The following is a 14,049-nucleotide window of genomic DNA, read 5'->3' as shown; positions in this document are numbered from 1 at the left end:
TCATTGTTATATTGTGGCCATCATATTGTGGACATAAATTACAGCAAAATTTACAAGTGCCATGTTCAAGATGCCATTCGTTTTGTGGCTGCATGACATCGAGGCAGACATTTGATCAAATTAATTGACGCCTCCGTTTATTTGATTGTGCCCTTCTACGACAGGTGCTGAGTCAGCTTCTTCGACGGAATGATATTCTACGTGTGCAGGAAACACCTCTTTAAGCTGTTTTCATCTTCGCTTTGAACGTAGAGTATAAGCTGGTAATCTTTTTGTTCAGAAGCTAATTATCCAGGCAAAGATTTATCTTCTTGTGATGAAGCGAAAGTTTTATCACTATTCAATCTTTTAGATGATGACATATTGATAAAGTATCTGAAACAATTGATAGTAAGCTAGGATGTACGTAAAATGTACGCGACAACGTCAAACTAAAAACACAACTCACTTAAAGCTTAAACATTTGTCTCGCAGACGTACTGGATTGTAATAAGCTCGTAAGATTCGAGTGACTGAATTATTTCATTTGCATGTCTACAAGAAAATGCCTTAAAACATTTTTAAATTTCGGTATTAGTTGTTAACATAAGTTGTGTCCAAATTTAAAAAGGAGCACCATAAGTAAAACAAAATGGTAAAAGTTACACGTCATTCGAAATAAAATTTTCGATTCTACAAGACATTGTATTTGTTTTTACGTTAAATCATATTAATAATTTTATTACAAGCCTTCGAAATGGAGTGTAAAGTAGCAAAAAATAAACAATTTTGGCATCAATATCAATAAGTGACACTCAGTCACTCAGTTTACCCTGAAGATGGCTCCAGCAATGGTATCCGAAACGTCTGAACAAATCCAACAGACACGGAATTACCCAAAAAGAAACATATTGGTAAAAAGTGACCGTGAAAACTTTCACACCTATTTAATTTTAGCATCGTTTTTTGTTCGCGTTCAATCGAGGGAACAGAGCTGCCAAAGCTGATAATGATATTTGCGCAGTGTACGGGGAAGATGCTACGAACTATTGATTATTTTGTTGTGTCCTCTTCATTTGGAAAAAAACGGACAGTACTTATGTTAACACATATTACTTCTTGGATCAGTTGGTTTAATCAACATGATTTGGGTTTGCCCAAATTAAGCATAAACTCAAATTACTGTCAATGTTGCCCTAAATATTAAACATAAGAGTAAACACACTTTTTTCACACACGCCCAGTGGTAATTATTTTCCAAATCGAATTTCTATTGTTACCAACGCTAGAATTCTCTGGATCGCTAAGTATTAAATTGCTCTGCAATGACAGGTCTTAAGCCCTGTAAATACCCAGGTTTTCATTTATCCTAATAACTCCTCAATCTCCATTGAGATATCAAAGTAATTTCATTTAGATTTGTTGAAATATCGGTCTCTTTAAATTAAATTCTAGGAGGGTTAAGTTTGAGTATTAGTCTACAGAAATTTAGACATACTAAAAATATTGAAACGAAGTTTCATATTGCAAATGTAATGGTATTTACCTAAATATAATGTTACGTAACTACATGTGTGTATGTACGGTTAAGCTTTCGTCGTAGGAACGAGGTTAAGGGTTGTTCACCCTCCCTATTTGCACGTCCTTTGTAACCTCTGTAGTGTTTTGTAGTGCTGTAATGTTTATCTTTTCACGCTGTAATGATGAGAAGATGGATAGTACGACGTGATTATGTATAATTGCAAAGTGCATTTGTTATAGCAAATTTATTTTGCAGTTTGCGAATAGTACAGATGTTTTATCTATTTTACTTATTGTTAATTTTTTTCTGTGCCTTACGAATTTTCCCGGCCTAGTTTTTATTTTATAGTATTTTGCGCTGTCTAATCTATATTTTTAAAAGCTTTATTTGTGAACTTCCAGATGTTAAAATAAATAAATATTTTTATTTTAATAAACAACTCATACCTTGGGCATTTCCATTATGATAATTGAATAAAAAAGTAGAAAAATTGCATTTTTAAACTTTTGTTAGTAATAAATACGTATTATTTTTTTTTACCACAAAAGGCCAGGAGTCCCAATTACATTGGTGAATAGGCATACAATAGCCGGGCTTGAGAAAAACTACATAATTTTTTTACGATCCACCGAAAATCGAACCCTAAACCTTCCGTGGGTGAGTCAAGTGTTTAAGCCATTACATCGCGGAGGCTGAAAACAAAACTGCAACAAAAAATTGTTTCACAACGAATCATCGAGAAGAAAGTGTGAGTTTGAAAAAGGGCAAGTTTGGACTTCAAACATGATTCAGTGATGGGCAGATAACGAATAATATTGAAGACATACGAGTATAAATGATTTTGATAGAAATGTCAATAAAATTTCGTGGTTCCGTGGCATCTTCAGGACTGTTAAATTGTTTTCTAACATTTTCAACTTTTATATACTAGTCTTGAGATGCTTACTTAGTCGAAAGCGCTTGCTTCAACTTTTCTACAACTGTTTTTTTTCCTCTTGTTTCCGTTATTTATTGCTTTGCTTATGCATGCAAAGTTTTTTTTTCTTAGTATACATATTTTGTACAATAGTTATTTTTCACGGGTTTGAGTTCATTCCTTCATTATTTTTTTTCATTTTTGGAACTACGGTTATCAGAAAGTCAATATATCTTTCCTCAGTGGCTTTATTTTTTATTATTTCCTCTGGGTTTTCGAAAATTTGGCCGTATTGTGCGCGCATTTGTATGCAGTTTAAACTCTCGGCGTCAAACATAGGACAATCGTGTAATATATAGAGGACGTCCTGAGAGCTGAGTCCATCGTTAGGGCAGCAATCTTTATCTCTTTTTTTAAATCTATGAAGATATTTTCGAAAAGCACCATGACCTGAAAGTATTTGAGTTAGCTCGTAAATCCGCCCAAAAGTATCCAATATCTCGGCATCTTTTGATTTTTAAAAAACAATTTCGTTATTTTGCCTGTATCACTTGAAAAATACATTTTGTTCCAAGTATCGAATTATTTTTCTTACACTATTTTTTTAATGTATGACATGGGAATATGGTCATAGGTAGGGAGAGTTCTCATTTTGGAAGCTTTTTTCGCTAATTCATCCGCACGCTCATTTTCCATCGTGTGCTTTGATCCATGTCAGGGCAATTTAGTTTTTTTGATCTTCAACTTAGCTAACCAAGGAATTTTACTGATATTTTCACATTTTTTTTTATTTTTACGAAAACTAGGGAGTTTTATAGCGAAATATTTGTAAACATTATTAATATTGTTGATGAAATACGACGTCATATTTATTTTTTTACGTCGCTCCGCTTTCGCATCCATCCCTTCAAGGCTTGACATTAAAAAAACCCTATTCGGGAAGCTTAGTTTCCAACTAAGTCGTTAGTTTAGATTTATTGACAGATGTCGTGAGAAATAGCACTGCTTTATAATCCCTCTTATCATCGTTTCGAATGCATCGTAGCGATAATTTGAGCGATCAAAAGTTGTGGCGCAAAAGAAATCCTTTTACAAATATGTGAATAGAGAGGTATGGTATTATTTAACAAAATAACTTTTTGTGCGCGCGTACTGCGTGTTTTTAGCTCCGAACCATTTACGCATAAAATGGATAAAAAGTTAACATAATATGTTATGTAATATTTGAGAAATTCAAATAAAAACTCTAAACGTGTGTGTCATGCGCAAATGAAGAATGATCACAGTGAGATATTTTTTAATGTTTCTTGAGAGTTTAAAATCCTCTTTTTACTGTCTTAATTATCAACTTGCAAACATATTTGACAGTTTTGATGTATGTAGTACATAAAAAATAATATTCAACATAGTTTTAAGAAGCAGTCGGTGGATGTCAATTTTTTAAACCCAAGCAAACATAGTTTGTATTAAATTAATTACTTTTAAATTACATAAATTTGACTATGAAAATAAAATGGCTCCTAAAAAAGAAAATAAAAAAACTGAACTAACGATTACAAATGGGTAAGAAATGAAAAATAAAAATAAAATTGATAAGCAAAGATGGGACGGGATAAAAAAAATGGAAACTTTCGAAACTTTCAGCAAATCATTGGATTTTTTTCCAACCAAAGAGTTGAATTTGAAACTGAAAAAAAATAATCATGAAATACAATTAAGAGAAATACAAACCAAAAATAAAAATATAAAACTTCGTAATAATCTGATTAAACAAATCGCCCTTAATACATCTGTTGAAATTTAAAGGGTCCAACTCAAAAATATGAAAATCCAAATGTCCTGATAGAACGATTATTGTCAATATTAGATTGTGGGATATGATAAAAAAATAATATCGTCGTTTACTTTTTAAATCCATATAAAACAATATAACAATTATTCTACTAACAAAAAAAACAAAGGATATAAAACTGCCAAAGACTTAAAATTCAGTGGTGAATCTAAGGAATAAATAAACATAAATGACAAACTACTCCAGCAAATAAACAACTGCTCTGGATTGCCAATGGCACAAAATCATATGTTTATAAGTTCTTCTTCATCAACCTTCTGTTCTCCACTGCTAAATGAAGCTTCTTCCATATCCTTTAATTTCTTTTAGTCGGTAGCTGCTTGCAGCCAATTTTTACCCGTCGGACCATCTTTTTTTAGGTCTTGCGACGCCTCTCTTATTCTCCCAATGTCTCCATTTTAAAATTGTATGGGTCCATTTTGTGGGGTCTTGTCTCGCAATATGTCCTGCCCATTGCCACTTTGGTCTTACGACGCGATCCATGAAATCAGCTATTCTGGTTTCGTTCCTTATTTTCCCATTTCTTATTCATTGGCTAACACTCATAACGCAAGCAAAAGGAACACCTCTAACGCAGCCCCTAGAGCTACTAACATAGATCATTCACGTATGAAGATAGGAAAGTTTATTGGAAATGTATGGGAGTTTTTTTTTTCCCTGTCCTTATCTCTCATCTCTTCGCACTTTTGGCAATAATCTTCTTAAACTGAACTGTTACAAATGAACCTTCACAGAAATGTATGTAAACTCAACAGCTTTAAACCGACGGTAATTTAAGGTCGAGTCCAAATTTAAAAACTACAATAAAATCAAATGTTAACGTTATATTTTAATTATAATTAACAAATTAATGGCTTTAAATGCAAAATTTTCCTATAAAATTGCAATATTGTGTGCTAAGCTCCATTTTTTGATTATTTTCGATTTTTCAAATTTTTCGATAGGGTCAAAAATGGGATTTGTTAAATACAACAAAAAAAATATTTCAACATAAATAGTAATATTTAAAGTAAATTAATAATACTACTGTGAACAACAAAAAAAGATAACATTTTTAATACTCGAGACGCAATTTCGAAAGCATTACAAAAATCTATTAAATATATACAAGAAAAACCAAAAAGTCGAAGTAGGTACTTAAATTTTAGAAGTATTAGAATTGGGAAATGTATTGATTTGAGGTGAACTTCAATTATGGTGTATCACACTTAATTGGGTTGTATCTTGTCCCCCTTGCTTTTCAACTTGTATTCTAACTATGTTTTTAAGATAGCGCTGAATAACAATTAAAGAGGCCTGAAGATCAATGGAGTTGAATCAACAAAATTGGGTACGCCGACGACACTGTTTTGCTGGCGCATACCATTACTGATCTTCAGGAGCTGTTAAATAGTGTGGATGCATTTGGCGAACAACTTGGTTTAACAACTAATGTTGGTAAAACAAAATGGATAACATTTGGCCGACTTGATAACTCCGCATTTTCTCTCAAACTAAAAGGTAGTGACATTGAAAAGGTGGACAAGTTTACGTATCGGCAGCATTATAACAGAGACCCTCGACCCAGATATAAAAAAATAAATGCAAAGTTGAGGCAGTAAGAGCTGCTTTTAATAAAATGAAATTCCTATTCTGCAATGCTAATCTAAACTTAAATAAGGCAAAGATTGGTAAAATGTTATGTGTGGTCAGTATTATTAAATGGCAGTGAGACTTGGACTCTGAAGGTGAACACTATGAACAGGCTGGAGACTTTTGAGATGTGGTTGCATCGCAGAGTGCTTAAGATATCTTGTATCGATCTGATAACAGACTCGGAAGTCTTAAGTCGAGCTAGAATGAACAGAAAACTCTTAACCACCATAAAAGTTCGTAAAATTTCGTATCTGGGGCATATAATTGGCGTTTAAATAAATAAATAAATAAAGATAGTGTGTGAAGAAAAGTGCCACAAAAAGAAACCACATGCCTTATTTCATTTTGAAAGGCAGAATTGAGGGTCACAGAAGGGCTGTAAGAAGACAGATGTCCTGGCTGCGAAATATACGAGACAAGACTGGTTTTAGGACTATGGAGCAGATTTTCTGGACAGCACAGGATAGAGAGACTTTTGCCAGAGTGATTGCCAACGCTGGGGATACCTGACAGGGCACTAAGAGAAGAAGTTCATAATGAAATAGACATTCATTTTTTTCCCAACTGCATTGGAAAAATGGTGGTTGCAAATGAAAATACGTAAAATTTACACTTTCTGAAAGTCCAATTCCGTAGTCAAACGCGACCTTTGTGGTGTAATAATGAATACACTTGGAAGGTTCCTGGTTTGATTCCCAGTAAGCACACAATTTTTTTGTTGGGTTTTTGAAGCTTAGGTGTTGTGCGGTGTAATTTACTAATGTAATTGGCCCTCTCACTGAAATCCTATTTTTACATTTAGTAACACAACGCGCATTTTTGGTTAAAATTATGAAATAATATATAATGAAACAGCGTGTTGCTTATGTTTGTTATTGTTACGACATATGACGCTGTTATCAATGTTTTCTCTCATTCGCACTACTTCAATTATCATTCCGTTTCATGTAAACATCTATCTACTTCTGCTTCATATAACATTTAAATTCTTACCTCTTCGCACTTGGTACAGTGAAAGAGAAACATTGCCTGAAAACATAAGTAAGGTTGTGTCGGCGTCGGTCAAGAGAAATAAGATGGCATCGAATTCCCCGGGCTTGGCCTCTCGGCAACTGGCCTGCGTGACCGGACATCCAGTTGTCGTGTGACGCCAGGGGTTTAAAATATTTTACTATTTAACACAAAAAAAACCTAAGCCAAAAAAAATAAAAACAATTATTTGAAAAAGTTTGTAAAACAAAAAATTACACACACATATTTTTTTTTTGGACTCATTTTTAAATTTGGAAAAAAACGGACAAATTTTATGTTACCACTTTGTAAATGGGTCCACCTCCAGATTTCTAAGTAAATCGTTCGTAATGGAGCTCCTGTTGATATTTTCGCACAGTAGTATAGAACTGTTTCTTCGATATTTATATTAAATGAAATCTTTCGTTTCAGTCATGTCTTCGTTTATTTCTAACTCAATATCACTGTTATAATATAAATCCTTATGCGTCTTTTGTAGGGCAATTTTTAATTTTTCTAAAATAAAAAAAAAACAAAAACTTTTACCTGATAATTATAATTTATCGACTTGAAGAGCCCTGCACACAAGCGTCACTCGAAGAAAGTAACATGACTAAATTGTTTTTATTTCGCTCGCGAACATATGTACACGAGTAAAAGAGAGAGTGAGACGTAAAGAGCATGTGAGACGATCGTAAATAATACGACACATTGGTAAACTTTTAATATTTCACTTACATTATACTGGAAATGACACCAGGACCTCAAGAAATGTTGACGAACGCGCCAACCACTACAGAACGAGGCGGACTTATCTCCACCCGATTTCCTTCTTCAAATTTTCATCTGACAGCCATCGAGTTGGAAATACTCGTCCAGGATTACGGTTCAATTTCATAAAGATAACTGTATTCTTTTCCTGTCTGGGTGAACCCATTGTACAAGTTACAGTGAGCTATCTGAATAAATAAAATAATTGGAAAGCCTTGAAATATATAAATCAATTTGAAAAATATGTCCTTGATATATTTGATGTAAAATGTAATTTTATTAAAAGTTTATAATATAAGTACTTCAGATGTTTTGAACTTAATCAGGCATAAATAAATAAGCTCTGTCAAAGCTTATGCTTTCATGTTCCTGTCGTTTTTCATCTGCCAAAGAAAAATATAAGTCCTATACAAAGTTTATTCGGGTATAATATACTAGGTTTCTGACGTACGATCACAAAAAAATACTTTCCTCGAAAAACGGATTTATTATATTCTGATTTTTCTCAACAATATTTGAAATTCGTCCAAATAATTGGAGACCAATACTGGATCTCACGTCTCAGGGTGACTAAAAATTGGTAAATTTTACAACAAAGATGAAAATATAATATTTATGGTGTACTCAATCAGTGCCCCATGTACCACTGGGTGCGAGAAGGGGAATGTCACAGACTCTTAAAGCTAAACTGGCAGTGCACAACGGAGTTTTGGTCCCAACACTTATGTATGGAAGTGAAACATGAAACTAGCAGAGGAAGGATGAAAGCCGAGTGGACGCAGTTGAAATGTGATCTCTTAGACGAATGTGTGGGAAATCAATGTATGACAGGGTTACGAATGATGAAATCAGGCGAGAGTGTAAATCTGAGTCAATTATAATTAATAAGATTAAGAAAGGGTCTCTGAGACGGTTTGGTCACGTAGAACGAATGGACGACGAAAGAATGGTAAAACAAGTATATATGGCGAAAATGAACGGTAACGTGAGACGAGAACGACCAAGGACGATGTGGTAAGATCAGATAAACCGAAATCTTAAGTCTGGTCATTTCAAAAGCAGACAGAACCGAAGGGCATGTATGACAAGCTGTATGAATGACTAATAAACAATATAAAAATAATTTTAAAAACAAAACATTGTTATAAAATCCAGACGCTTTCCGATAAGGAGATCCAAGGTTTGAACTTCAATCACGGCTATTTACGATTAAAAGAAAATAGCTAATTGAAATATTTGGGTAAATTATAAGAACGCAAGTATTTATTTTTGTGTGATGATTTCAAGACTGGCAATATACAATGACTGATTTAACGACTTAAAGGTTTTTTGTTCTATGCAGGTTACAAACAATGTCCCTTCAATATTTTTTCGAATATTTAAATGATATCTATATCTATGTATATAAAAGGCAATGTTCGTACGTGTCCTCGATGGGCCGAAAAACTACTGAACCGATTTACGTGCGATTTTCAGCAAAATGTAAATCTTTGCCGTGAGCATATTTATAGCTCTTAAAATATTTAATGTATTAAATACAAAAAGTAAGGTTAGTAAATGTTTTTAATTATCGTTCACTAGGGCTGCAATCACCGAGAATGCATTTACAAAAAAAAAAAGAATATCATTATCTAAAAAAAAATGTATTATAATGTTTCTTGTTTTGACCACTACACCACGGAGGCTGCCATTTATTACAATATACCTGGTTGCGTCACATTACATATGTAGGTTATTATATTAAATTTTAAATAACCTGCTAAACTCTAATAAGAATGTTACAATTCTCACCGTAGGTACCCATCCTTTTTTCTTCGCCAATAAGGTATGCACTGTCAACGCGAATGCATTACTTCTAAGGTGTTTTTAAGTGTTAGCAATGATTAATTTGGATCCGTGCATCGCGCAAAACAGTTAATTTTTATGTTAAGAAACCCATTGGGTCGTCGCGGCCATTACTTAATCAAAACCAGTTTTCTTATTTACCATAAACATCACATAGTCTGTCGCGAGAAGAACTCTAACAATAAAGTATTAAGAACCCTATTATAAGGCGAGTACTTGAGTTTTTAAATTTGTTTGTTTATTTATTTAAAAAAAAAAAAACAGCCATTATAGCTGAAACATAATATATTTACAAATAAACTTAAATAGAGGAATTTCACTTTTTTTACACTTTTTAAAATAATAAAGGTCTATGAAATACTGTCCAGTAAAAAAAATAAATTGTTACTCATTAGTGACATTAATAATATTTTTAAATTTGTAATTTTGAATTCCCGCAAAAACCGTATTTCTATTGGCCACGCCCCTTATACGCCACTCTTCATGTTTATTTGTTCCTGATCATTCAAATTCGTTTAGAACACTGTCACGTCACAACTATCATGGCCAAACATGTCGCGTTTTTCTAGTGAAGTATTTAAAAAAAATATTTTTAAACTCAAATACGAATACATTTCTCTACAATACCCATACTGACCTTGAAAATAAAATTAATTATTCTTTATCCATTTCATATATTTTAATCGGTTTTAGTAGTATGTGATATTTCCTTATTATAGGCCAATTACAATGCCAAAAAATAAGAAAAAAGCGTACCCGTAAAAAGTCACTCCGTATTATTCCACTTGGTTTTTTAAAAAATAGATATTACAGTAGTAATGAAATAGAACACATTAAAAGAAAAAGATTTTTGTTTCAATCTTTTTTTTCGCCAGCGAATCCATACGGAGTAATCTCAGGTCAGCTTTTATTCCTTTCTTATTTCAAACAGGAGAATTTTTTTTACTATGAATGAATGGAAAAGATAAAATATGTACAACTTTTTAAAATAGGTACAGTTAGATTAAATTATAATTATTATATGAAATTAAGGTTCTAGAATTTTCTTTATAATTGTTTACAGTTAAAAAATATATGTCGATTTAAAAAAAGGAGTATGTATAAATATATATATAGTTGAGTTCAGCAGCATCATTGATAGCACAATATGCATTCAATGAAATCCGCGAACCAGCGAGATATCATTCGAGCGCCTAACTTTGATCCGCAAGTGAGCTATCAGATCAATACGTTCAAAACTAAGTAATATTATATTCTAAGTTACGAAAAGGTCCCCAAAATTTATATTGTGATGTATAGAGATATTTTATTGTACTTGCTAGCACAACAATAGAAAGATAAAGTATCTTTACTGAGTACGCAAAATGTTAATCAAATTTTGTGTGAATTTCAACAGATGTTTTATAAACTTTTCATCTCTGAAAGCTTTTCTGAAAGCGCTGATGCATCATTACCTGAATTAATGGTGGTCGCTTTTCGTCGAAACATTTTCAAAAGATTTATAGTGAACAACAAGGAAAGTGAAAACTAAATATTATTTTACCAGTACGAAGCAAATACTTCGTCAGGGCGGAATGAAGAATACCCACAATTTTGTGTGTGAAAAAGAACTAGAGCTGTAAACGAGTGTTTTCGATTAAATGTCTTGGATGTCCATGGATGGATTCCTAAAAAATCAGACGTAAATATTTAATTAATGTTTTTTTATTTTTATTTTTTTTAAATATAAAGAAATATTTGCGTTCTTATGATTTACCCAAATATAGGCCGTTTTCAACGAGTTGTAAAACCCTCACTATTATAATTATTTACTTTTATTATTTTTTAATAAAGTACACGGTACAAATTCCTTTAATAAACATACAAATATACATTAAACATAACAGTATTTAATAACACAAAAATGACACACAGTAGACCTATTATTGCTTAAATAAAATAAAATATGTTAAATAATAATACCCATATCGACAGTATTTTAATTTTGTCCAAATTTTTGTGTACAAGAACTGGTTTTCGCCCGACTGGCTATTATTATTGATATATTACAACAGAGATGATGAACATTGAATAGAATGGTAATATGTAAATCTAGGCAGGGTTAATTTTTTAAATTTTATTTATTTTTTATTTATTTACAATTTTAAAAAACCCGTTAGGGTTACATTAGAAATTTAATATTGTCTAGTCATTTTATGTCTCGTCTAGTCTAGTTAGTTCAGTCATCATGTCCTTTTATGGATTGATTTTTTTTTAGATAAATTTGTCTCCAGTAAAAGTTTTCAAGTAGTAAGGTAGGTCGTTGTAGTGTTTAAGTCCATTATGTAGTATTTTTAACTGTCCTGTGTTTGTCTTTGCTTTTTTAATATGATAGTTTTGTTGTTGTCTGGTGTTATATTTGTGTATGTCAGCATTTTTGACTAATATTATGTCGTCGTCTTGTATGTTTCCCAGTGTTATTTTGAGCACAATTTTTAGGTCTCAATTTTAGCCAAGTAGTTTATGTCAAACTGGTGTGTTTTTTTGTACAGTTCAGTCGTAGAGGTCAGGTAGGGTAGGTTGAATGTTAGTTTAAGAATTTTATTTTGTTGTCTTTGTATTCTTGTTATGTCTGTCTTGTTGCCAGTTCCCCAGAAGGCGATCATGTAACTCAATTTACTTTTGACATAGGCTTCGTACATCATATTTTTTTCCTTTCTTGGTATAAAATCTTTAATTTTGTAGAAGAGGCTATGTAGTAATGCCATTATTTTAGTAAGTCCGTCTATGTGTTTTGTCCATTTTAATTGTCTGTCCATTGTGAGTCCTAGGTAAGTCACATGTTCTAGTTCTTTAGGAGTTTCGTTGTTTATTTTTATGTTCATGTTATGGTTCTTCTTTTGTGTTTCGAAATGTATTATATTGCATTTCTTGGCATATAGTGTTAAGAAGTTTTTGTTTGTCCATTCTGATAGTTTTTGCACGTCATTGTTGATGGTTTTAGTCGTTTCATTGTCATTTTTGTTTTCATATAAAATTCCTAAGTCGTCCGCATAGATTGTTTTTTTTCCCCATTATGTCACTGTGTATTATGTGGTTAATGTATATTATATAAAACAATGGTCCTAATATTGATCCCTGAGGTGCTCCGAATTGCATTGTTGTTATTTCACTTTTGTGTTCTTCAATTTTCGGAAACTGTTTTCTTCCTTGTAGATAGTTTTTAAATATTTTGAGAGCTTGTCCCTTAACTCCTGTATGTTGTAGTTTATCTAGAAGGGTATCTATGTGGACTGTGTCAAATGCCTTCTTGAAGTCAAGTATGAGTGCAGTCACTGTATTTCCTTTATCAATTTTGGTTTGTATAAAGTTGCAAATTGGTGTCATTGCTGTGGAGGTACCCTTTCTTTTTTGAAATCCATGTTGGTCTTTTGCAAGAAAATTAATGTTTGTGAGGTGTTGGTATAATCGATTGTGTAGCACTTTTTCAAATATTTTACTTAGAATGGTTAAGTTTGCAATAGGTCTGTAGTTAGAAGCTAAGTTTTTTTCTCCTCCTTTGTAAATTGGTGTATGACCTGTCATTAGGTGGTTTAAGTTGCCACTCTATACACTGTAACCTTCACCATTGTGCCTATGTTTGAACATCAATATTCCTTCAATTATTCCTTTTAACTTTTACTTCACAACGATCAATAGGTAGAAGAATTGAAATAATATAGATGTTCAAACATATGTAGATTAGTGAATGTTTAACAGTGTATAAAGTGGCTGCTTAAACCAGCCAATAACAGGTTTTATAACTCTTATTGTAATATAGGGCTTATGCTTTGTAAATGTCTAGACTTTCATATTACTATCTATAAAATGTTCTTCATCTCTGTTGTAATATATATTTTATTTTTTTAAATTTTTTTTATTTAATTTTACAATACGCCCAAGGGGCATTTACAAAAAATATACAGGTAAGTACAAACATAGTAAGTAAAAAATTAAAAGATAAACAACGCTTTTTTGTATACATGTAGAAACAATAAAAAGTATACTGCTATGCAAAATAAAAAGTGAAACTTTACATAGTAAAAAAGAAAAAAAAAATATGGATAAAAGAAAAGTAACTGAATTAAAAAACAAATTGTAAATAACTTGTAAAGAATTTAAACAAAAAAAATATATCCATTTACATATACTTATACGTATAAAAAAATGGTATTAAGAAATTATTGTTAAAAACAAATAATAAAAATTAGTTTACAGTAAGTATATATAAGATAATAACATAATATTTGGTACACAAAAATATTTGATACATTAATTTCAGAAAAATATAATAATAAATAATAATACACATCAAAAACACAGAAAAAATTGTATGAAAAAGAAAGTTTTATTACGACATTAATAATTAGTTTTAAACAGTGCATTTAAGAACGTTTTAAATTCACAAGTAAATTTGTTGGCTAAGGAATGTAAACGCGGAATTGGAGAGTGTCGTGCATAGTTAGTACCTACGTATGTACTCGTAGTTGCAAACAACTC

The sequence above is a fragment of the Micrasema longulum genome, unplaced genomic scaffold (genome assembly GCF_059751315.1).
Source record: "Micrasema longulum isolate JH-2025_06_02 unplaced genomic scaffold, ASM5975131v1 h1tg000357l, whole genome shotgun sequence".
In the NCBI taxonomy this organism is placed as follows: domain Eukaryota; kingdom Metazoa; phylum Arthropoda; class Insecta; order Trichoptera; family Brachycentridae; genus Micrasema; species Micrasema longulum.
Note: the sequence above shows the minus strand (reverse complement) of the source record.